Source organism: Somniosus microcephalus, chromosome 4 (genome assembly GCF_052327205.1).
Source record: "Somniosus microcephalus isolate GS21.2 chromosome 4, FLI_Smic_1.0, whole genome shotgun sequence".
NCBI lineage: Eukaryota > Metazoa > Chordata > Chondrichthyes > Squaliformes > Somniosidae > Somniosus > Somniosus microcephalus.
Window position 1 is genome coordinate 77,462,459 of NC_140990.1, and position 23,824 is coordinate 77,486,282.

The following is a 23,824-nucleotide window of genomic DNA, read 5'->3' on the forward strand; positions in this document are numbered from 1 at the left end:
GGCCACGTCCAGCGATCGCGCAGTGGCCACTGCCTTTTTTAAGTCCAGGACCTCCTTCTCCAGCTGTCTGTGCCGGATATAATTCGATTTGAGGCCCGTGATGAAGGAATCGCGGACCAATTCATCAGAGTACGCGTTGGCCGTCACGGCCTTGCAGTTACAGTCCCGGACCAGGTCCTTTAGGCCCTGTAAGAAATCGTCCATTGATTCCTCTGGTCGCTGCCTGCGTGTAGCCAGCAGATGTCTGGCGTACACTTCGTTTACCGGCCTCTGGTATTGGGCCTTCAGGATAGTGATGGCCTCCGTGTAAGAGGTGGCGTCCCGGATGAACGAATAAATCTGATGACTTACGCGAGTAGTCAGTAGACTCAGTTTATCTACCTCGCTAGCGGATGAGGCCCCCGCGAAGAGTTCGAAGCATTTGAGCCAGCGTCCAAATTGATTTGATGCTTCAGCAGAATGTGGATCCAAGTCCAGACGCTCTGGTTTTAGGAGTCGATCCATCCTAGTATTCCTTAGTGATTAAAATTGATGGGCCTTCAATAACCACAAATATAGAAGTTATAGACTTAAACAAGTTGGCTTTAAATCACTAAGATCAGAGCTAACATCTCAACACGCCGACTGGTTCACAGGAATGAGTCATACAGATCCTGGGATCTTTATGTAAGAGAAGTCTGGGGTGGAGCCAAGAGCCAAGACCTGGAACCTCCCAGGTTAGTCGGGAAAGAGGAAGTGAAACTATACACAGTGGGGAAGGGTAATATACATGAGTGCAAAACGAATGCATGATCAAGTCAAACAGATGTCATTACAGCCATCCAATGGAATGCTTTGATAAATGTCTTTCAGCTCAATGGTTTGATTGGCCGAGGTAACCAGGGTCACATGGTCTGTGCCTGATTGGGCTTTAAATACAGGAACAGTTTGCAGCTCAGGTCAGAGAGCACCCCGGGAAGAAGAAAGCTGAAGGCTACAGCCAAGGTGGAACATCCTTCGGGCTGTCCCTGGAGAGGGAGCACACAATGTCCGCCGGGACGCTAGAGGCCTTCCGTGACCGGTGGGCACCGGAGGGACTGGAGTCAATTGTCAACATCAGCAACAGTATTCGGATCTGATTTAATTATAATTTGGAGTTGATTATTTGTGCCCCTTTAAAAAGGGGGCCCTCTCGGTAATGTGACATCAATTGATGACAATGTCATGCTAATTGGCCTTTTAAAAGAGTGGAACATCCTTTCGTGCCTCTCAGGCTTGGCAATGATCAAAGTCTGAGTTCATGGACACAGCTTGTTAGATTATGAGTCTTACTATATAACTATAATATTGTAAATATTACAATAAATATTCCTTTGTAGAATCTCCCATGTAAATATTTTTCACTCACTTAGTATAGGAGTTGTATTTCTGTAGAATCTACATATTAAAATAAAGCCTGTGCTCAGGGGGATTAAGGTGTGTGGAGTGTTTCATTGGAGATCTCGAACTCAACTAGGAATAGCGTAAAAGCTCATGAGGATTGTAAACAACTTCAGTCTGACATACACTGGAGATTGGTGTCAGTGACTGTGGGGCTGGTTTATATCAGACAGGAGGAGATTGGTGTCAGTGACTGTGGGGTTGGTTTATATCAGACAGGAGGAGATTGCTGTCAGTGACTGTGGGGCTGGTTTATATCAGACAGGAGGAGATTGGTGTCAGTGACTGTGGGGTTGGTTTTTATCAGACAGGAGGAGATTGGTGTCAGTGACTGTGGGGTTGGTTTATATCAGACAGGAGGAGATTGGTGTCAGTGACTGTGGGGTTGGTTTATATCAGACAGGAGGAGATTGGTGTCAGTGACTGTGGGGCTGGTTTATGTCAGACAGGAGGAGATTGGTGTCAGTGACTGTGGGGTTGGTTTATATCAGACAGGAGGAGATTGGTGTCAGTGACTGGGGCTGGTTTATATCAGACAGGAGGAGATTGGTGTCAGTAACTGTGGGGTTGGTTTATATCAGACAGGAGGAGATTGGTGTCAGTGACTGGGGCTGGTTCATATCAGACAGGAGGAGATTGGTGTCAGTGACTGTGGGGCTGGTTTATATCAGACAGGAGGAGATTGGTGTCTGTGACTGTGGGGCTGGTTTATATCAGACAGGAGGAGATTGGTGTCTGTGACTGTGGGGCTGGTTTATATCAGGCAGGAGGAGATTGGTGTTAGTGACTGTGGGGTCGGTGTATATCAGACAGGAGGAGATTGGTGTCAGTGACTGTGGGGTTAAGAACATAAGAAATAGGAGCAGGAGTGGGCCATTGGGCCCCTCAAGCCTTCAATAAGATCATGGCTGATCATCGACCTCAACTCGTGCTTGACTAATCTGGAATTTTTTGAGGATGTAACTGGTAGAATAGACAAGGGAGAACCAGTGGATGTGGTGTATTTGGACTTTCAGGAAGCTTTCGATAACGTCCCGCATAAGAGATTAGCATGTAAAGTTAAGGCACATGGGATTGGGGGCCAAGTACTGACTTGGATAGAGAACTGGTTAGCAGACAGGAAGCAAAGAGTTGGAATAAACGGGTCTTTTTCCGTGTGGCAGGCAGTGACTAGTGGGGTACCGCAGGGATCGGTGCTAGGACCCCAGCTAGTCACAATATATATTAATGATCTAGACGAGGAAACTAGATGTAATATCTCCAAGTTTGCAGATGACACAAAGCTGGGTGGGCGTGTGTGCTGTGAGGAGGATGCTGAGAAACACCAGTATGATTTGGACAGGTTGGGTGATTGGGAAGATGCATGGCAGATGCAGTATAATGTGGATAAATGCGAGGTTATCCACTTTGGTGGCAAAAAGAGGAAGGCAGATTATTGTCTGAACTGCAATAGATTGGGAGAAGGGAAAGTGCAATGAGACCTGGGTGTCCTTGTGCACCAGTCGCTGAAGGTAAACATGCAGGTGCAGCAGGTGGTTAAGAAGGCAAATGGTATGTTGGCCTTCGTAGCGAGAGGGTTTGAGCACAGGAACAAGGATGTCTTGCTGCAGTTGTACAGGGCCTTGGTGAGACGACACCTTATTGTGTGCAGTTTTGGTCGCCTTATCTGAGGAAGGATGTTCTTGCCATGGAGGGAGTGCAGCGAAGATTCACCAGACTGATACCTGGGATGGCAGGAATGAAGTATGAGGAGAGATTGGGTCGATTGGGCTTATACTCGCTGGAGTTTAGAAGAATGAGAGGGGATCTCATTGAAACTTATAAAATTCTAACAGGACTAGACAGACTAGATGCAGGACGGATGTTCCCGATGGCGGGGGAGTCCAGAACCAGGGTCACAGTCTAAAGATAAGGGGTAAGCCATTTAGGACAGAGATGAGGAGGAATTTCTTCACAGAGAGTGGTGAACTTGTGGAATTCTCTACCACAAAAGCCAATTCATTAAATATATTCAAGAAGGAGTTAGATATATTGCTTAAGGCTAAAGGGATCAAGGGATATGGGGAGAAGGCAGGGACAGGGTACTGAGTTTAGATGATCAGCCATGATCTCCTTGAATGGTGGAGCAGGCTCGAGGAGCCGAATAGCCTACTCCTGCTCCTATCTTCTATGTTTCTATATTTCTAACTCCACTTTCTCGCCCAATCTCCATATCACTTGATTCCCCTAGAGTCCAAAAATCTATCTATGTCAGCCTTGACTATACTCAAAGACTCAGCATTCACAGCCCTCTGGGGCAGAGAATTCCAAAGATTCATAACCCTCTGAGTGAAGAAATTGCTCCACATCTCAGTCTTAAATGGCCTACCCTTTATACTGAGACTATGACTCCTAGTTCTAGACAGTCCAGCCAGGGGAAACAACCTCTCAGCATCTACCCTGTCAATCCCCATCAGAATCTTGTATGTTTCAATGAGATCACCTCTCATTCTTCTAAACTCCAGCGAGTATATCACACAGGAGGTTAGTGTCAATGCAGTGAAGTCTCTTGCAGGGTTTATCCCTGTGAAAATTCTGCTGGATAATCAGGAATGTGGGTACTGGGAATCTCCTGTGTAAATAATTGCAGAATCACAGAGGGTTCTTTACTCGGACTGTAACCCGTGCTGTACCTGCCCTGGGAGTGTTTGATGGGACAGTGTAGAGGGAGATTTACTCTGTATTTAACCCGTGCTGTACCTACCCCGGGAGTGATTGATGGGACAATATAGAGAGAGCTTTACTCTCTGATGTGCCAAATAACTGCCTGAATCCATGAGGTTAAAGCTTTAAACTAAAGGCTTTTATTAAGTAAGAACATGGCATCAAGTTAACACAGTCATCACCGACCCAGCCCTTGGTAGAACATTCCAGAAGAGGGGCGGGGCTAGGGAGGAGCATTAGTGGTTACACCGGTTGAACATTCCAGGCATTAACAAGTACAACAACAACAACAACAATACAAATGCCAGAACACAGAGTTATTTCATCACATTCACCCCCTGCTATAGATTCAGTCTGTCAGGAGCTCTGGAAATGACGTAACTCTTGCTGAGGCTCCTCCCGGAGTACTAACTCCGGTTCATTCGAATTCCCAGAATCATCAGTATTTTCCACACTGAGGGTTTGTGTCTCTGAAGGTCCAATACCACGATTGAAAACTCTACTCTCAGAGTCGAACTCTTTTCAAGCTCCAGCAGGTGCAAGATCTTTAATAGAGACCGTATCCTCTCGCCCATCCGAATATTGAATATACGCATACTGGGGATTAGCATGGAGGAGTTGTACTTCCTCCACCAGTGGATCAGTCTTGTGGTCTCTCACATGTCTGCGCAACAGCACAGGGCCCGTGGTCGTCAACCATGTGGGTAACATTACTCCATTAGTAGCTTTTCTTGGAAAACTAAACATCCTTTCATGAAGGATGGCATTCGTCGCTGTACACAAAAGAGACCTTATGGAATGCAGCACGTCTGGCAGGACATCCTGCCAGTGAGAGGTCGGCAGGCCTCGCGACTTCAGAGACAGTACAATAGCCTTCCACACTGTCGCATTTTCTTTCTCGACCTGCCCATTACCACGAGGGTTATAGCTGGTAGTTCTACTCGTTGCAATCCCTTTTGATAGCAAAAACTGTCGCAATTCTTCGCTCATAAAGGAAGAGCCCCTATCACTATGTATATAGTTAGGCATGCCAAACAAGGAAAACAGTTGGCAGAGGCATTTAATTACAACAGCACTAGTCACATCCGGACAGGGGATAACAAAAGGGATCCGAGAGTACTCGCCTGTAATATTAAGAAAATAGACATTACAGTCACTTGATGGAAGGGGACCTTTAAAATCGAGACTCAAATGCTCAAATGGTCGAGTTGCTTTAATAAGATGAGCTGGCTCGGACGGCTTATAGAAGCAGGGTTTGCATTCAGCACAAACACGACAGGTTCTGGTCATTGTCCGGACCTCCTCAATAGAGTAGGGTAGATTGTGGGACTTAATGAAGTGGTTCATTCTGGTAACCCCAGGGTGGCAGAGTGCGTTGTGGAGACTGTGGTGTATGTAACCTGTTCCACCTTAAGAGGACTTAAGCCTGTTCCACCTTAAGAGATGTACTACTTTCTCTGGCTGCTGTATATGTAATACCGGTGGTGACCACCGGTATATAAGCACTGTGTAGTAAGATTGTATTTCATATAGTCCTGACCTCCAACCAGTAAAGACCTGTTGAACTTTAATCTTGTAGTCTGTGTGTTATTAATTACAACTAGAACACACAGACTTTACAGTGGCGACGAGTCAGATTCTTACCCTGCGGCAGTTATATCCACGGCGGCTTCGTCCACAGAACGGACGTCGAAGAGAGGCTTCCACCCTCATCACCCTGCTGGAAGACACGTCGCGCGGCAGACATCGAGAAACCAGAGTGCAGAAGACATCCTGAACTCGAAGCCTCCATCAGCGGCTGTCAGCTATCTTCTTTCTACCTCGGTAGTGGGTAAGCCGGGCAGCGACGCGACCAGAAAATCGGCCGCGTTGGCTGTACAGATGGGGAGGGAAGACGGAGGAATAAGGGCGGTGAGATCGATCGCGACCAGAGATAAGGGCCGGGCCACATTCGGGCCGAAAGGCGCAGCGCGGGGACATCGATCGCGGCTGGTGATAAGGGCCGGGCCGCATTCGGGCTAAAAAGGCGCAGCGTCTGGGGGCAACTGAAGGCGCGAGAGCCACGGTGAAGTGGAGACAGCGTCGGGGGAAGGGTGAAGACCGCCAAGCACGGGAAAACTGCCATTTTGTAGGCGGAGGACGAAGACAAGAGCGCGGAAGCTGCCATCTTGGATAAAAATAAAAATAAATTAAATTGCAACGATGCCTAAACATGGGAACATTAATACCTTTGATAGCGACATCGAAGATTGGGCTATGTATGTAGAACGCATACAAAATTATTGTAAAGCAAATAAAATCCCAGATGAAGAGAAAGCACTAACATTATTAAACTTAATGGGTGCAAAGACATACGGGCAATTGAAACACCTTTTATCACCAGATGAACTGGCGGATAAGACATTTGAGGAGATTGTTACTGTCCTGAAAAATCACCTAAACCCCACGCCGCTGATGCTAGCGGAACAATTTAAATTTTACAGCAGAAGGCAGCTGAAGGATGAAAGCAATGCTGAATATTTAATGGAATTGCGTAAGCTAGCAAAGTACTGTCAATTCGGAACGAGATTGATAGAGGCGCTACGAGATAAATTTGTGTGTGGTTTATTAAAAGAAGATACACAAAAGCGATTGCTCGAGGAGAATGAGCTGACGCTTGAGAAAGCGGTCACTATGGCAGCAGCACACGAAGCCGCAGCGAGAGGCACGGCAGTAATGCAGCTACGGTCACCGGAACTCAGTACAAATAAATTGGGTTTGAGTACTGTAAAATGTTATCGTTGCGGAAAGACAACGCACGATCAGAACCAGTGTTGGTTTAAAAACCAAGAATGCAGAACGTGTGGCAGGCTTGGCCACATAGCTAAAGTATGCAGGTCAGGAAAGAAGACCAGCAACAAAAAGTCACCGCAAGGAAAATACATAAAGGTACACAAGGTGACAAAGAACAGTTCGACCGAACGGAAGTCAGATTCAGACGCTAGCAGTAATGAACTGGGTAGCTTAAGAGTACACAACGTTGGTAAGGATGCAGATCTCCAGACAATTTGGGTCACCCTTCAGATAGCAGGAGTCCAAGTAAAGATGGAATTGGACACTGGATCGGCATTGACGGTCATGAATAAGAAAGATTACAAAAGGTTATGCCAACATATTCCCCTATGGGATACGGAGATTATATTGAAAACATACACGGGGCAAAGAGTGTACCCCATCGGAAAGATAGAGGTAAAAGTGGTCCACAAGGGCGAAGAAAGCCAAGTAATGGACTTATATGTGCTACCTGAAGGAGGTCCACCACTACTGGGACGGGAGTGGATTAGGAAAATGAATATGGACTGGCACTCCTTGAAAGCACTAACGGTAGATTCCGGGGAAACAGATGTCAAACCTAAACGATTGTCCAGAATATTGGATGATGCTAAAGAGGTGTTCCAGCAGGGACTGGGAACACTGAGAGGAATTACGGCAAACATCAAGATTGATGAACATGCACAACCAAAATTTTTTAAAGCCAGACCGGTACCCTATGCAATACGACCTACTGTAGAAGCGGAACTGGAAGCGCTAGAACGTTCAGGTGTACTGTCTAAGGTAGATTGGAGTGAGTGGGCTACGCCCATTGTTCCCGTTATGAAACGTCCTTCGAGCAACAAGCCAGGAGAACCAGGGAAGGTTCGCATCTGTGGAGATTTCAAAATCACCGTTAATCCGGTGCTTCACACGGTGCAGTATCCGCTTCCGCGGATTGAGGATATTTTTGCTTCGTTGTCTGGCGGGAAACACTTCACCAAGATAGACCTGGTGCAGGCGTACTTGTAGATGGAGGTTGAAGAAGAGTCACGCCAATACCTCACGATCAACACGCATCGAGGTTTGTACCGGTACAATAGGCTGGTTTTTGGAGTGGCATCGGCTCCAGCAATTTGGCAGAGGGCCATGGAGCAGGTATTACAGGGAATTCCAGGCACACAATGTTACCTGGACGATATTCTGATTACAGGTGATGGTGATGAAGAACACCTCGCAAACTTGGAACTGGTGCTCAACAGACTGAAAGAGTATGGACTTAGAGTTAATCGGCAGAAATGTGAGTTCTTCCAGAAGCGGATCTCGTACTGTGGTCATGTCATTGACCGGGAGGGGCTTCATAAGTCTCCTGACAAGATAGAGGCAGTTGTAAAGGCTCCCGCTCCGGATAATGTCTCTCAGTTGAGGTCGTTTCTAGGATTGATTAACTATTACCATAAATTTCTACCAAATCTATCCACGGTACTGCACCCGCTAAACGCTCTTTTACAGAAGGGGGTACCATGGGAATGGAGCGAAAACTGTAAGAAGGCATTTCGCAAAAGCAAAGAATTGATCACCTCAGAGGAAGTGTTGGCTCACTTCAACTCGACACTGCCTATTCGGTTGGCTTGTGATGCTTCTCCATATGGTATTGGGGCAGTACTCTCACACAAGTTGCCAAATGGCACGGACAGGCCAGTCGCGTTTGCATCCAGATCATTGACCTCCGCTGAGTGCAACTATGCGCAGATCGATAGGGAGGCTCTCAGCCTTGTATGGGGAGTGAAGAAGTTTAATCATTACCTGCAGGGCCAAAAATTCACACTTCTGACAGACCATCAGCCGTTGGTATCCATTTTTAACCCTAAGAAGGGTGTTTCAGTGATGACAGCACAGCGTCTCCAGAGATGGTCCCTTTTCCTAGGGGCACATCAATATCAAATAGAATTCAAAGGTACGAAGCAGCATGGCAATGCTGATGGGCTGTCGCGCCTGCCACTACCTGAAGAAGAAGAAACGACGAAAGTTGACCCTGTTGAGTTATTTCATTCGACCATCATCGAGTGTTTACCAGTCACCAATGCAAGTACTGAAAGAGAAACCAGGAATGACCCGACACTGTCCAGAGTCTACGAGGTGACAGTGAAAGGATGGCCAACACGTGGTGATCCTCTGTTACCGGCATTCTCGGCAAGGCGAGACCAGCTGTCCGTCTGCCATGGTACTTTGATGTACGGGACAAGAGTGATTATTCCTCCCAAGTTAAGGGAAAGAGTTCTAAAAGAACTGCATGAAGGTCATCTGGGGGGAGTTAAGATGAAAAGTCTTGCTAGGGCTTATATATGGTGGCCGGGTATTGACCAACAGATAGAGGAGTTGACGAAAAGCTGCGCTGGGTGCCAAAAAGTGCAAAATGCACCTCCGATCGCACCACTACACCCATGGGAATGGCCTTCAGCCCCATGGCAACGCGTACATATTGACTTTGCTGGTCCATTCATGGACTCCATGTTCCTAATTGCGGTGGACGCACATTCCAAATGGCCAGAAGTGATCAAGATGAATACCACTACTTCAGAAAAGACAATTGCGGTGTTAAGAACAATATTCGCAAGGAACGGATTGCCAGAACAGATCTGTTCGGACAACGGACCACAGTTCGTGTCGGAAGAATTCCAAAAATTCTTAAAGAAGAATGGGGTGAAACATTATACCTCTGCCCCATATCATCCGGCGACAAACGGGTTGGCCGAGAGATTTGTCCAAACATTCAAAAAGGCAATAAAGGCCATGAACGATGACCAGATTCCGCTACAGCACAAGGTGGACAATTTCCTAATGGCGTATCGAAACGCCGCTCATGCAGTGACTAACCAAAGTCCTGCCATGATGTTTTATAACAGGAGGTTGCGGTCCAGGTTGGACTTGTTAAAACCAAATGTGCGGCGGGAAGTGGAAAACAAACAGTTCCGGCATATTAATAACAAGTCCACTCGAAGTTTCAAAGTAGGACAACCAGTGTTGGCAAGGGGCTATGGAAACGAAAAATGGCAGTCCGGAACAATTCGGGCCAGACAAGGACCTCTGATGTACACAGTAGATATTGGTAACAATGTGATAAGGCATCATGCGGATCAACTGGTAGAATCAAGAGCAAGGGTCGAACCCATGGTTGCGACAGAGACAACTGTGGAGGATGTTAATGAACCTGAAGCATCTACCTCGGCAGGGACTGTACCTGATGATGACGTCCAATACATAGGAAACCAACAAGAAGAGTCACCTCAGCAACAAGAATCAGAGACCACTGAAAGGCGTTATCCAGACCGAATCAGAAGGCCTCCTGAGAGACTGAACCTTTGAACTGTTTATACCTGAAGTTATATATGTATATATGTTATGATGTTATGTTAAATGGGGATATGACTATTAAGTTAAAAAGGGAGGATTGTGGTGTATGTAACCTGTTCCCCCTTAAGAGAACTTAAGCCTGTTCCACCTTAAGAGATGTACTACTTTCTCTGGCTGCTGTATACGTAATACCGGTGGTGACCACCGGTATATAAGCACTGTGTAGTAAGATTGTATTTCATATAGTCCTGACCTCCAACCAGTAAAGTCCTGTTGAACTTTAATCTTGTAGTCTGTGTGTTATTAATTACAACTAGAACACACAGACTTTACAGAGACTTTGAAGCTTATCTATACCTAGACTAGCACATACTCCTCGTGACAAAGCATCCGATGGCTCATTAAATACTCCAGGCCTGTACTGAATATCATAGTCATATGTTGACAGTTCTATTCGCCATCTTAAAATCTTATCATTTTTGACCTTGCCTCTCTGCTTAGTGTTGAACATAAAGGCCACGGACCGCTGGTCAGTAATGAGCGTAAAACGTTGGCCAGTGAGATAATGTCTCCAATACCTGACTGCCTCGATAATTGCCTGTGCCTCCTTTTCCACTGAAGAATGTCGAACTTCTGGTCCTTGCAATGTACGAGAGAAGAAAGCTACTGGTCTACCAGCTTGGTTAAGAGTTGCTGCCAACGCAAAATCAGATGCATCACTTTCCACTTGAAAAGTGATATCATCCACGGCACATACCACTGCCTTCTCAATGTCCCGTTTGATATTAAGGAAAGCCTCCTGAGCTTCCACCGACAGCGGAAAAGACGTCGACTTAATAAGAGGTCGGACTTTATCTGAGTAGTTAGCCACCCACTGGGCATAGTACGAGAAGAATCCCAGACACCTTCTTAAAGCTTTTACAGTGTGAGGTAAAGGTAGTTCCTTAAGTGGGCATAATCTTTCAGGATCTGGCCCGATTACCCCATTCTCCACAACGCAACCAAGAATACACAAACGTGTAGTATTGAAGGTACACTTGTTTTCGTTGTCGGTCAGGTTTAACCTCTTTGCAGTCTCTCGGAACTTCGCAAGATTTTGGTCGCGCCCACAGATAGTAACATTGTCCAGGTACGGGAATGTTGCTTCCAACGCGTATTCAGCCACCATATGATCCATCTCCCGTTGGAAGACGGATACCCCATTCGTCACTCCAAAGGGCACCCTAAGGAATTGGTACAGGCGCCCATTAGCTTCGAAGGCCGTATAAGGTCGGTCTTCTATTTTAATGGGGAGTTGATGGTATGCAGACTTTAAATCAATGGAGAACACGCGGTACTGAGCTATCTGGTTCACCATCTCAGAAATACGAGGCAAAGGATAGGCGTCTAATTGGGTATACAAGTTTATAATCTGGCTATAATCGACCACAAGTCTTTTCTTTTCATTAGTTTTAACCACCACCAGCTGGGCACGCCACGGGCTATTACTGTGTTCGATGATTCCCTCCCGTTGAAGCATTTCCACTTCCTCTTTTATAAATGTTTTATCTTCTGAACTATACCGTCGACTCTTAGTCGCTATAGGTCTACAATTAGGAGCAAGGTTCGCGAACAAAGTAGGTGGACTTACTTTTAAAGTAGAAAGGCCACAGACTGTGAGTGGAGGCTGAGATCCACCATACTTAAGGGTAACGCTCTCATGCTGACACTGGAAGTCCAAGCCTAAAATTAAGTTCACACACAACTGAGGTAATATGAGGAGTTTAAAGTCCTTATACTCCGTATCCTTAATGGTCAATGTGACTTTACAATATCCAGTTACCTCCGAAGTAAGGGACTTGGACGCCATCACAATTTCACTTTGAGTAGGATACACCTTCAATGAACAGGAGTTAACAAGGTTGGGGTGTATAAAACTTTCAGTACTGCCACAGTCTATCAAACAGCCAGTAGGACGACCATTAATCTTGATGTCCATCATAGATTTCGACAAGGAACACGGTATGGTCTGGTCAACCGTAGCCGAAGCTAGAGTAAAACGATGGGCGGCAGCAGAGAAGACATCGGGTACAGGATTACCCTTACACACTTTACTAAAATGTCCCCGTTTCTTACATTTAAAACAGGTAGCCTCTCTGGCTGGGCATCTTTGCCTGGGGTGTTTAGATTGGCTGTAAAGTCTGTGGGTTGTATAGCGAAGTAATATACAGACTACAAGAGTAACTTAAACAGGACTTTACTATTCGAAGGTCAGGGCGAATCTGCCCAATAAATTCTGCCACAGCACTTATATACCGGTGTGGTCACCGTCGGTATTACAGTATACAGCAGCCAGGATAAAGTAGTGCCACACCTAAAATAGTTCTCTTAAAGGTGGACGGTTACATACAATAGTTCTCTTAAAGGTAGAACAGTTACATACACTACAATCCTCCCTTTTTAGCTTACAACATACTTATTCCCCATTAACATAACATCATAACATATCCACCTTCATGTTACAACAGTTCACAGAGGTAGTCTCTGCGGAAACAGTTCACAGATTCAGTCTCTGCGGGAAACAGTTCACAGATTCAGTCTCTGATCTTCTTGACTCGGTCCGGACCACGCCTCTGTGGTGTAGTTGGGTCACCTTGCTAGAGGGACTCATCCCATAGTCCTTCCCTAGACTTAACAGCTTTACTTCCATCACTTCTGAACCAGCATTGCTGACTTTTTAAAACAAACAAAAAACAGTTGGATTGCCTTGGGAAATTTTCCTACTTTCCAACTGATTTGGCTCCGTTCGGGGGACCACGTGTGTGATCGGGTAGAGGTAATAATGGTTCAGATGGTTATCATCTTCTGCTTCGTCTTTTCCTTTTTTGCTTCTTGGAGACTCTCGGGGCTCCATTGTCAGCTGCCAGCTGTAACGCCACCATCTCCCTATGTTCCTTAGACTTTAAGTGATTCATCCTGATTTCGGCACTTTGGGAGTTCTTGGCACAAGCTGGGCAGACCAGGTCCTCGTAATATTCAGTGTCACTCAACAGATCATGGTAATATTCGGTGTCGTCCTGAGCTAGGCCCGCGAGAGGGTCTTCTATTTCCTCCTTACCCAGCTGGACGTTAGCCGACTTTTGTTCCAAATCCCGACATCTGTCCTGAAGAGACTTCATCATGCGTTCAGATTCATCCCGCTTTTTCTGGGCTTCCTGCAAGTCTTTTACTAATGACCTCATTTGTGATTTCAATACTTCAACTTCATTCGGAGATTGATTGATCGGACTATTCAATCCCTCTACTGAAGTAGCTGTTTCAGTATTCTGTTGTTCTACATTGCCGTGCGTCAGCGTACTTTTGGCATCCAAGGGCTGTTCTGCTGCAGACTTCTCAGTCTGGGTTGCCACCTCAGCTCTTCCAATGACTTTTGAGAGCTCCCTTCCCTTTGAAGATTGAGGCTCGTATTTAAGTTTTTCCCATTTTAGAGTTTTATCCCTCAGCATATGAATGAGTTGGCTGACTGTTACCTCTTCTGCCATCATCCCTTTTCCATTAACTACAGGGCTGTTTATAACCTTGCCCTGGAGGAGTTGGCTGACTGTTAACTCTCCTGTCCTCATCCCTTTTCCATTAGCTGCAGGGCTGTTTAGAACCTTGTCCTGGGGCTCCTTTGCTGCTTCTACTTCGCCATCATCCGCAGCCCCCATCATTCAAATTTCCACAAATGAATCGTCCGGTGATGCTGCACCCAACTTCAGTAGGAGCTCGGAAGTCATGTCAACCAACTCAGCTTTTTCTGCCTGCAACCTGCTAACCAACGCCTTCAGTTGTGGCACATCTTGTTCCACCGGATTGGAGCACGCCCCTTCAGAAGCCGAATCAGCTTTGATTCGTTTGGCCTCCTCGTGCAGACAGTTTGTGTGCTCCTGCTCCCTTTTCTTCCCCAGCTGCTTCTGTTGTCTTTCCAGATTCTCCCATTCGGTATCATAGAACTTTTTCATTGCTTTCATCTCTTGCTCGAGACGGCAATTCAATTGTTCTAATTGCTGTCGTAATCTGAAATAAGTTTGTGTTCGAGCTCGATGTTCCTCAGTAATATATATATCTGTAACTTGAACAGACTCAGAATTCTCTGTCAAGCTATGTTGTTGTTGTTCAGAGGAATTCTGTTCTGAAACTTTGTTCTCCTCTGGAGCATAAGCCTTTAGGCCCACATTCGTTCTACCAACCTTAGTCAGCAAGTTCATTTTAGACTTGTCTTTCATGCTTGGGCTGGTCTTATCATCATCCGTTTCAGAGTCTGAGCTGATTGTCTGCCCCGAGTCCTCACTCGTTATTGCTTTGAGGTAGTGCCATTCCATGTCTATTTTCTTGATCCACTCCCGTCCTAGAAGTGGTGGTCCTCCCTCAGGTAGTACGTATAAGTCCATTCCGGGGTGTTCTTTGCCCCTGTCTCTCACCTTGACTCTTATCTTTCCCATGGGGTATACTTTATGCCCCGTGTATGTCTGCAATACGAACTTGGTATCTCTCAAGGGTATATGTGAGAATAGCCGGTTGTAATCCCTTCGATTTATGACTGATAGGGCTGATCCAGTGTCCAATTCCATTCTCACTTGGACTCCAGCTATTTTTAGCATGACCCAGATAGTTTGTAGGTCAGCTTCCTTACTCACATTATGAATTCTCAGACTACCCAGTTCCTGGCCGCTTGGGTCTGCATCCGAATTCTGTTCATCTGAACTCTTCTCAACCAACTTGTGTACTTTGTTGTACTTTTCCTGTGATGGCTTTTTTTTTTGGTTGTTGGTCTTCTTCCCTGACTGGCATACTTTGGCTATGTGACCCAGTTTGCCACATTTCCTACAGTCCTGGTTTTTAAAACAGCATTGGTTCTGGTCGTGTGTTGTCTTCCCACAACGATAACATTTCGTTGCACCCGAAGTAATTTGATCCACACTGAGGACCGCTGCCTTCAGCTGCATTTCCGCAGTTCCTTTCGCTGCGGCTTCGTGTGATGCTGCAATAAGGATAGCCCTATCCAGTGTAAGGTCGTTCTCTTCGAGCAGTCGCTTTTGCGTTCCTTCCTTCGACAACCCGCACACGAACTTGTCTCGCAATGCCTCTGTCAGATTTCCTCCAAACTGGCAGTATTTCGCTAGCCTACGCAGTTCGACCAAGTATTCCGCGTTGCTTTCCTCTTTCCGTTGCGTTCTCGCATAAAATTTGAATCGTTCCGCCAACATCAGCGGTGTGGGGTTCAAGTGATCCTTCAGAACAGCAACAATATTATCGAAGGTTTGATCCGCCGGTTTAACTGGTGCTAGAAGATGCTTCAATAGCCCGTATGTCTTCGCCCCCATCGAGTTTAGCAAGGTTATAGCTTTATCATCATCCTCTATTTTATTGGCCTCACAATATATCTCAATGCGTTCTACATATGTGGCCCAATCTTCTACCTCGGAATCGAAATCGTTGATGTTACCACGCTTAGGCATCTTCACCTCCCTGATAAACAACAACGAAATATTTCTTTAACTCTTTTTTTTTCCAAGATGGCGGTTTCCCCGCGCTTATCTTCTTTCCCCGCCCACTTTCAAGATGGCGGTTCCCGCTTTTCTTCCCCTGGCGGGAGGGGTAAGCTTTTCCCTCGGGCGACGGCCACTGGCTTTCGGGGTTCGCAGCCTGCTCTTCGGCTTCAGCGCGTTCCATTCTCTCGGCCGGGCAACCGGCTCTGGGTACAACCCGTTGACGGCGAACGGTCTCAGCCGCTGGCTGGATCTCGCTCAGTCTCCCTCGCTCGGGCTCTGTCTCTCCCGCTCGCGCGGCTCTCGCTCGCTCTCTCTCGGGCTCTGTCTCTCCCGTTCGCGCGGCTCTCGCTCGGGCTCTGTCTCTCCCGCTCGTGCGGCTCTCGCTCGCTCTCTCTCGGGCTCTGTCTCTCCCGTTCGCGCGGCTCTCACTCGGGCTCTGTCTCTCCCGCTCGCGCGGCTCTCAATCGCGCCTCCCAGCCCTCTCGCAGTCCGGTGCTTCCCTCCCCGGCTGCGGCTGAGTTCTCTGCGATTTATTTATTTTATCTCTTCCCGCGCCTTACGATCCCGGTCGCAGCGCTTCGTGGCCTCGGTCACTGTCCGACCTTTTTCACCCAATCGCTCCTCCCAGCCTCTCGCAGTTCGGTGCTTCCTCCCCGGCTGCGGCTGCGTTCTACGCGGTTTATTTATTTGTATCTCTTCCCGCGCCTTACGATCCGGTCGCAGCGCTTCGTGGCCTCAGTCACTGTCTGGCCTTTTTCACCCCAATCGCGCCTCCCAGCTTCTCGCAGTCCAGTGCTTTCCTCCCCGGCTGTGGCTGAGTTCTCCGTGGCTTATTTATGTTTATATCTTCCCGCGCCTTACAATCCCGGTCGCAGCGCCTCGTGGTCGCGGTATTTGTCCAGCCTTTTTCGCCGTCGCGGTCTAGTCGTCTCACGATGCTCCCCAGCCCGCTTGTACCGCGGCTTCTGCTCCACGCTGCCCCAGTCTCAGCGCCTCTGGGCCCGACTTCTGTCCGGCTCCTTTCCCCCTCGACCGTGGTCGAGTGCACCACCCTTATCCTCCGTTTATTTGTTTCTATTTTCCCTTTACTCACAGTCACCGTGGCCGACTTGCTTCTCGTGTTGATCGGCTCACTCACCACCGTGGCAGAAGGGACAATCCGTGCCTGTTGCTGATGGAAGACTTCGTGTTTGAAATCTTCCTCCTTTCTTGGTCTGCAGACTCGAGTTTTCTCTCAGCAAAACGACGAGGGCGGGTGCCTCTTCTCGACGCTCGTTTACTTCTTCAGAAGTATTGTTGCCGCAGGGTAAGATCGAACTCGTCGCCACTGTAAAGTCTGTGGGTTGTATAGCGAAGTAATACACAGACTACAAGAGTAACTTAAACAGGACTTTACTATTCGAAGGTCAGGGCGAATCTGCCCAATAAATTCTGCCACAGCACTTATATACCGGTGTGGTCACCGTCGGTATTACAGTATACAGCAGCCAGGATAAAGTAGTGCCACACCTAAAATAGTTCTCTTAAAGGTGGACGGTTACATACAATAGTTCTCTTAAAGGTAGAACAGTTACATACACTACATTGGCCACAAAAATAACACTTAGACCCATGGGGTATAGCCGCAACAATAGGATTAAGTGGAGGCTCCATTGGTGTTATGGATGCCTCCATACTCGGAACACACGAGGCTGAGAGAGATGCATGGGCTGATGCATACACTTCCAAATTCTTCTGGGCTACATCTAACGATCGAGCAGTAGCGACGACCGTTTTTAAAACTAACGAGTCGTTCTCGAGGAGTCTCTGTCTAATATAATTAGATCGGAGGCCAGATATAAAAGAATCGCGGATGGCTTCTTCCTGATACACTATGGCAGAGACAGCCTTGTAGTTGCAATCCTTAGCCAAAGCCTTAAGGTCCTGCAGGAAATCGTCCAGAGATTCCTCAGGTAATTACCTGCGAGTAGACAAAAGATACCTGGCGTACACTTCGTTAACCGACTTAAGGTACTGGGCCTTAAGGGCTGCGAGGGCCTCTTCATATGTAGTAATATCTTCAATTATCGAGTAAGTTTGATGACTTACCAAGTTGGTTAGAAGACCCAACTTGTTAACCGTCGAATTGACCGATGCGATAAAGTGTTCAAAACATCGAAGCCAATGCGTAAATTTCTTTGACGCGTCTGCTGAATGGGGATCGACATCCACACGCTCTGGTTTCAAAAATCGATCCATCTTCCAAAAGTTGTTACTTAATAAAATCGATGTGCCAAATAACTGCCTGAATCCATGAGGTTAAAGCTTTAAACTAAAAGCTTTTATTAAGTGAGAACATGGCATCAAGTTAACAGTCATCACCGACCCAGCCCTTGGTAGAACATTCCAGAAGAGGGGCGGGGCTAGGGAGGAGCATTAGTGGTTACATCGGTGGAAAATTCCAGGCATTAACAAGTACAACAACAACAATACAAATGCCAGAACACAGAGTTATTTCATCAAACTCTCTATCTCACCCGTGCTGTACCTGCCCTGGGAGTGTTTGATGGGACAGTGTAGAGGGAGCTTTACTCTGTATCTAACCCGTGCTATACCTGCCCTGGGAGTGTTTGATGGGACAGTGTAGAGGGAGCTTTACTCTGTATCTAACCCGTGCTGTACCTGCCCCGGGAGTGTTTGATGGGACAGTGTAGAGGGAGCTTTACTCTGGATCTAACCCGTGTTGTACCTGCTCTGGGGGTGTTTGATGGGACAGTGAAGAGGGAGCTTTACTCTGTATCTAACCCGTGCTGTACCTGCCCTGGGAGTGTTTGATGGGACAGTGTAGAGGGAGCTTTACTCTGTATCTAACCCGTGCTATACCTGCCCTGGGAGTGTTTGATGGGACAATGTAGAGGGAGCTTTACTCTGTATCTAACCCGTGCTGTACCTGCCCCGGGAGTGTTTGATGGGACAGTGTAGAGGGAGCTTTACTCTGGATCTAACCCGTGTTGTACCTGCTCTGGGGATGTTTGATGGGACAGTGAAGAGGGAGCTTTACTCTGTATCTAACCCGTGCTGTACCTGCCCTGGGAGTGTTTGATGGGACAGTGTAGAGGGAGCTTTACTCTGTATCTAACCCATGCTGTACCTGCCCTGGGAGTGTTTGAACCTGCAAGTTAATAATTCGAGGCATTAGCTAGAATCTTACACCCTAAGTCTCTCTGCTCCTCCACTCCTTTCAAAGTTTTACCATTTCATGCACATTTCCTATGTTTTCTTCCTCATAAATCTATCACCTCACACATCTCCAGTCTGAAGAACATCCATTAACCACTACCCTCTGTTTTCTGCCCTTTAGCCAACTTCCTATCCACGCTGCCCCACTCCCATTAATACCGTGAGCCTTAATTTGATCAACAAGCCTCCCATCCGTCACCTTATCAAACACCTTTTGACAATCCATCTCCACAACACCCACTGCATTTCCTCCCTCACTGCACCGAGTGCAGCCCCAGGCCCGATTATAAAAACAGTGAACATTATCCACCCACCTGCGCCCTCAGCAAAGGAGACCCGCACCAAACTCCGGGACAGACAGGAAGTCAGGGAGCGTCTGTAAATGGAGGAGAAATGGAGACTGGTCAGGGAGCGTCTGTAAATGGAGGAGAAATGGTGACTGGTCAGGGAGCGTCTGTAAATGAAGGAAAAATGGTGACTGGTCAGGGAGTGTCTGTAAATGGAGGAGAAATGGAGACTTGTCAGGGAGCGTCTGTAAATGGAGGAGAAATGGTGACAGGTCAGGGAGCATCTTTAAATGGAGGAGAAATGGTGACTGGTCAGGGAGCGTCTGTAAATGGAGGAGAAATGGTGACTGGTCAGGGAGTGTCTGTAAATGGAGGAGAAATGGTGACTGGTCAAGGAGCATCTGGAAATGGAGGAGAAATGGAGAAGGTCAGGGAGTGTCTGTAAATGAAGGAGAAATGGTGACTGGTCAGGGAGCGTTGCTAAATGGAGGAGAAATGGTGACTGATCAGGTAGCGTCTGTAAATGGAGGAGAAATGGAGACTGGTCAGGGAGTATCTGTAAATGAAGGAGAAATGGAGACTGGTCAGAGAGCGTGTGTAAATGAAGGGGAAAGGGAGATTGGTCAGGGAGCGTCTGTAAATGGAAGGGAAATTGTGACAGGTCAAGGAGTGCCCCTCACCAAAATAGTGAGATATTACAGAAGAAAAGCTTATAAGGGAGGACAGAGTATTGGAAAGAAGGTTAGAGCCAGAGTCAGCACCTTCTGGGAAGGAGAACCAGTGAATGTAGAACTGAACCCAGCCAGAGTCAGCACCTTCAGGGGAGGAGAGGGGAATCAGTGAGTGTAGAACTGAACCCAGCCAGAGTCAGCACCTTCAGGGGAGGAGAGGGAGGGGAACCAATGAGTGTAGAACTGAACCCAGCCAGAGTCAGCACCTTCAGGGGAGGAGAGAGAGGGGAACCAGTGAGTGTAGAACTGAACCCAGCCAGAGTCAGCATCTTCAGGGGAGGAGAGGAAGGGGAGCCAGTGAGCGTAGAACTGAACCCAGCTAGAGTCAACACCTTCAGGAGAGGGAGGGGAACCAGTGAGTGTAGAACTAAACCCAGTCAGAGTCAGCACCTTCAGGGGAGGAGAGAGAGGGGAACCAGTGAGTATAGAACTGAACCCAGCCAGAGGCAGCACCTTCAGGAGAGGGAGAAAAGTCGACCGAAAGGAAAAATGATGGAGATGGTGCGATGGGTTTGAATTTCAGCACAGGGAGGAGGGAGAGTGTGTGGGATGGGGATTTACAGCTTTCGGGGAACAAGAGAGGAAAGAATGTTCCATAGAAACTAGAATTGTCTGTTCTGAATTTCTATCCTGTACTTACAGTGATGTCTTTTGTAAACTCCTTTTACAGGGTATTGGAAGGGCAGGATTTGCAGATGGGAAACTCAAACCAAACATCACGTCAAGATCTGAGCGAGTCACTGGATTCACCAGGACCTGAATATCATCGGCCTTTGAATGTGGAAGGAGGAATGTTTGTCTGTTCTGTCTGTGGGAAAAGATTTCAAACATCAGTGTGACCGGAAAAGCACCGAGCCACACACACCCGAGTGAGAGTGTTCCAGTGCACTGACTGTGGAAAGAGCTTTAACCAGTTACACAGCCTGAATAAACATCGCACCGTTCACAGCGGGGAGAAACTGTACACGTGTTCTGTGTGTGGACGAGGCTTCAACTGATCATCCAACCTGGAGAGACACAAGGACACCCGCACCTTGGAGAAACCGTGGAAATGTGGGAACTGTGGGAAGGGATTCAATTACCCGCCCCAGCTGGAAACTCATCGGCGCACTCACACCGGGGCGAGGCCGTTCACCTGCCCCGTGTGTGGGAAGGGATTCATTGATTTATCCAACCTGCTGACACACCGGCGAGTTCACACTGGGGCGAGGCCGTTCACCTGTCCCGTTTGTGGGAAGGGATTCACTCGTTCATCCAACCTGCTGACACGCCAGTGAGTTCACACTGGGGAGAGGCCGTTCACCTGCCCCGTGTGTGGGAAGGGATTCATTGATTCATCCAACCTGCTGACACACCAGTGACTTCACACTGGGGAGAGGCCGTTCACCTGCCCCGTGTGTGGGAAGGGATTCACTCGTTCATCCACCCTGCTGAGACACCAGCGAGTTCACAAGTGACTGCAGGGGTTGGATTCTGCTGCTCTTGCTGCTGTTAATCACATCCAGGACTGAACCACGTTCATCGGACAGTTGGGGTTTGCTTCAGCTGATGTTAGTAACCCCTATAACTGGGCTGGAATTTAATCTGTATCAGTGTCAAATAAATGAGCTTTGTTTCACACACACGCAGTGTGTCGGGTCCTTGATATCTCAACAATAAGATGAGCTGATTGAGGACTTGTTACAAACTGAGTGGAATCCATCTGAGAACTGAGTTCCCACAACTTGTTAAAAGATGGATCTACAAGATGTCCAAGTCTGACAGGACAGAAAATTCTATTATATCACAGGGTCCACTTCAACCATCCAGGCCAGTGAGTCCCTGTAACATTGGATTTTAACCTATGGGAAATATTCTGATAATTTGTTATTGTCATGGGGCAAAGCAGCCTTGTTACTTTAACATCAGTTTAATCAAACTCAATGGGCAATCCGATCTCCAAAGGGAAACGTCTCCTTAAAGCTGACGGTGTCGGCAGTTCTGCAGCTCATTTCTCAGTGTGAGCGTGTCAGAATGAAAAGCTTTTAACAACAGCCGATGTTTCACAAAGGGAGACCTCACCGGACCAAAGGCCATTGGTGGAGTTTAATGGGCTGTTTGTGTCACTGGGCTACAGGAGGCCATTTTTAACAGAAGGAAAACTGGTCACAGCAAACAGAAAGTTTAACAGACTGTCCCTGGTCCACTCGAACCCCTACCTTCTCTCTCTCTCTCACTATTTATGGGCACTGCTGCAGTAATTGCTCCTCTGACCTTTCCTCTCTTGTCCCTCCTACACCCCTAATACACGGCCCGACACAATCTCCCTCCCCCTACATCCTCACTGTGCTGGAATCCACACAAGTCTCCCCATCTGCTCCTTGTTCTCTCCCTGGATCCTAAAACTACTGAACTCACTCTTCCCCTCCTGAAGTCTACAGGCTCTAAAACTGAAGCTTGGTGTCCCTCAGTCCCGACTCCTTGATTTACCTCCCCTTCTCTCCTCCTCTTTCCCCCTTGGCTGTGTTCCACACTCTGGGCCTTGGGCCTTCCCTGGGGATTCTCAGTATGAACAGGTGGGATGTGTTTGGAGACAGGGTGTCCCGGCTCTCCACCTTTAAAGGGACAAGGAGACGACCAGCTGGGCTGAATGGCCCTGCTTTATGACATCATTGCAGTGCCTAGCAACCAGCCTCCCTGAGCCCTGCTCATTATGGGCTGGGTTTAGCTCAGTGCTGTTACAGGAAGGGAAACAGGAGCAGGATTCGCCCCGTGTGGAGCCCAGGATTAATGGGGAGAGGTACAGGATCAATTTATACCTTATTGAGTGAGAAATGTCATTGTCCCGGACACTCCCTGTCCCTCGGTATCTGTGTCGGGGAGCGGTTGATGGGTTTACTCTGTATCTAACCCGTGCTGTACCCGACTGGAGAGTGTTTGATGCTGACACTAGGGGCTCAGCTCCACGAGCACAACATTTAACCCAAAGATGATCTGATAAACCCATCAGCTTCTCCCCTGGACACAGGTCCTGAGGGACACAGAGTGTCTCTGATATTTTGGTCGGTGTCGTTGATCAAGTTTAAACACCTCGCTCACATCTCCTCTCACCCTGCTTTGTTCTAATGAGAAGTGCCCCAGTTTCTCTCGTCTCTCCTCCTGGGAAAGAGAAGTTCACCTCAGTTAGAAACTCAAACAGGCGCTTCACTGCAGACAGGCCTTCATGAGGAAACATTTCTTTACCCAGCGAGTTATTATGATCTGAAATGCACTGCCTGAAAGGGTGGAGGAAGCAGATTCAAGAGTAACTTTCAAAATGGAATTGGATAAATATTTCAAGGGAAAACATTTACCGGGATATGGGGAAAGAGCAAGGGAGTGGGGACTAATTGGATAGCTCTCCCAAAGAACTGGCACAAGCATGATGGGCCGAATGGCCACCTTTTGTGCTGTATCATTCTATGATTCTCTGATAACTAAAGCCTCTCATCTGTGGTATAGCCTCAGTGAATTTATTCTGCAGCCTCTCTGTGGCCTCGACATCCTTCCTAGTGCAAATTTGGCTGGGGTAAATAAAATTAGAGAGTTAAATGCGTGGCTCAAAGACTGGCGTGGGAGAAATGGGTTTTGCTTCCTGGGACACTGGCATCAGTACTGGGACAGGCGAGAGCTGTTCCGTTGGGACGGACTTCACTTGGCCAGTGCTGGGACTAGAATCCTGGCGAATTGAATAACTAGGGCTGTAGAGAGGGCTTTAAACTAATTAGTGGGGGGGAGGTTTTAAGAGAGCGAAAAATAAAAATGACAACGGAGAAGGCAATAGAGCAAG

The 23,824-nt window shown here is 47.5% G+C and overlaps 1 protein-coding gene and 1 pseudogene across 2 annotated transcripts in view; one reads left to right on the forward strand and one right to left on the reverse strand.

Annotated features, from left to right (window-relative positions):
* The window catches only part of LOC147119290 (uncharacterized), a 32,174-nt pseudogene extending 10,556 nt beyond the window's left edge, over positions 1-21,618 (forward strand).
* LOC147119288 (uncharacterized) overlaps positions 1-23,824 on the reverse strand; it is an 88,209-nt gene that overhangs the window by 51,090 nt on the left and 13,295 nt on the right. The window lies entirely within an intron of this gene.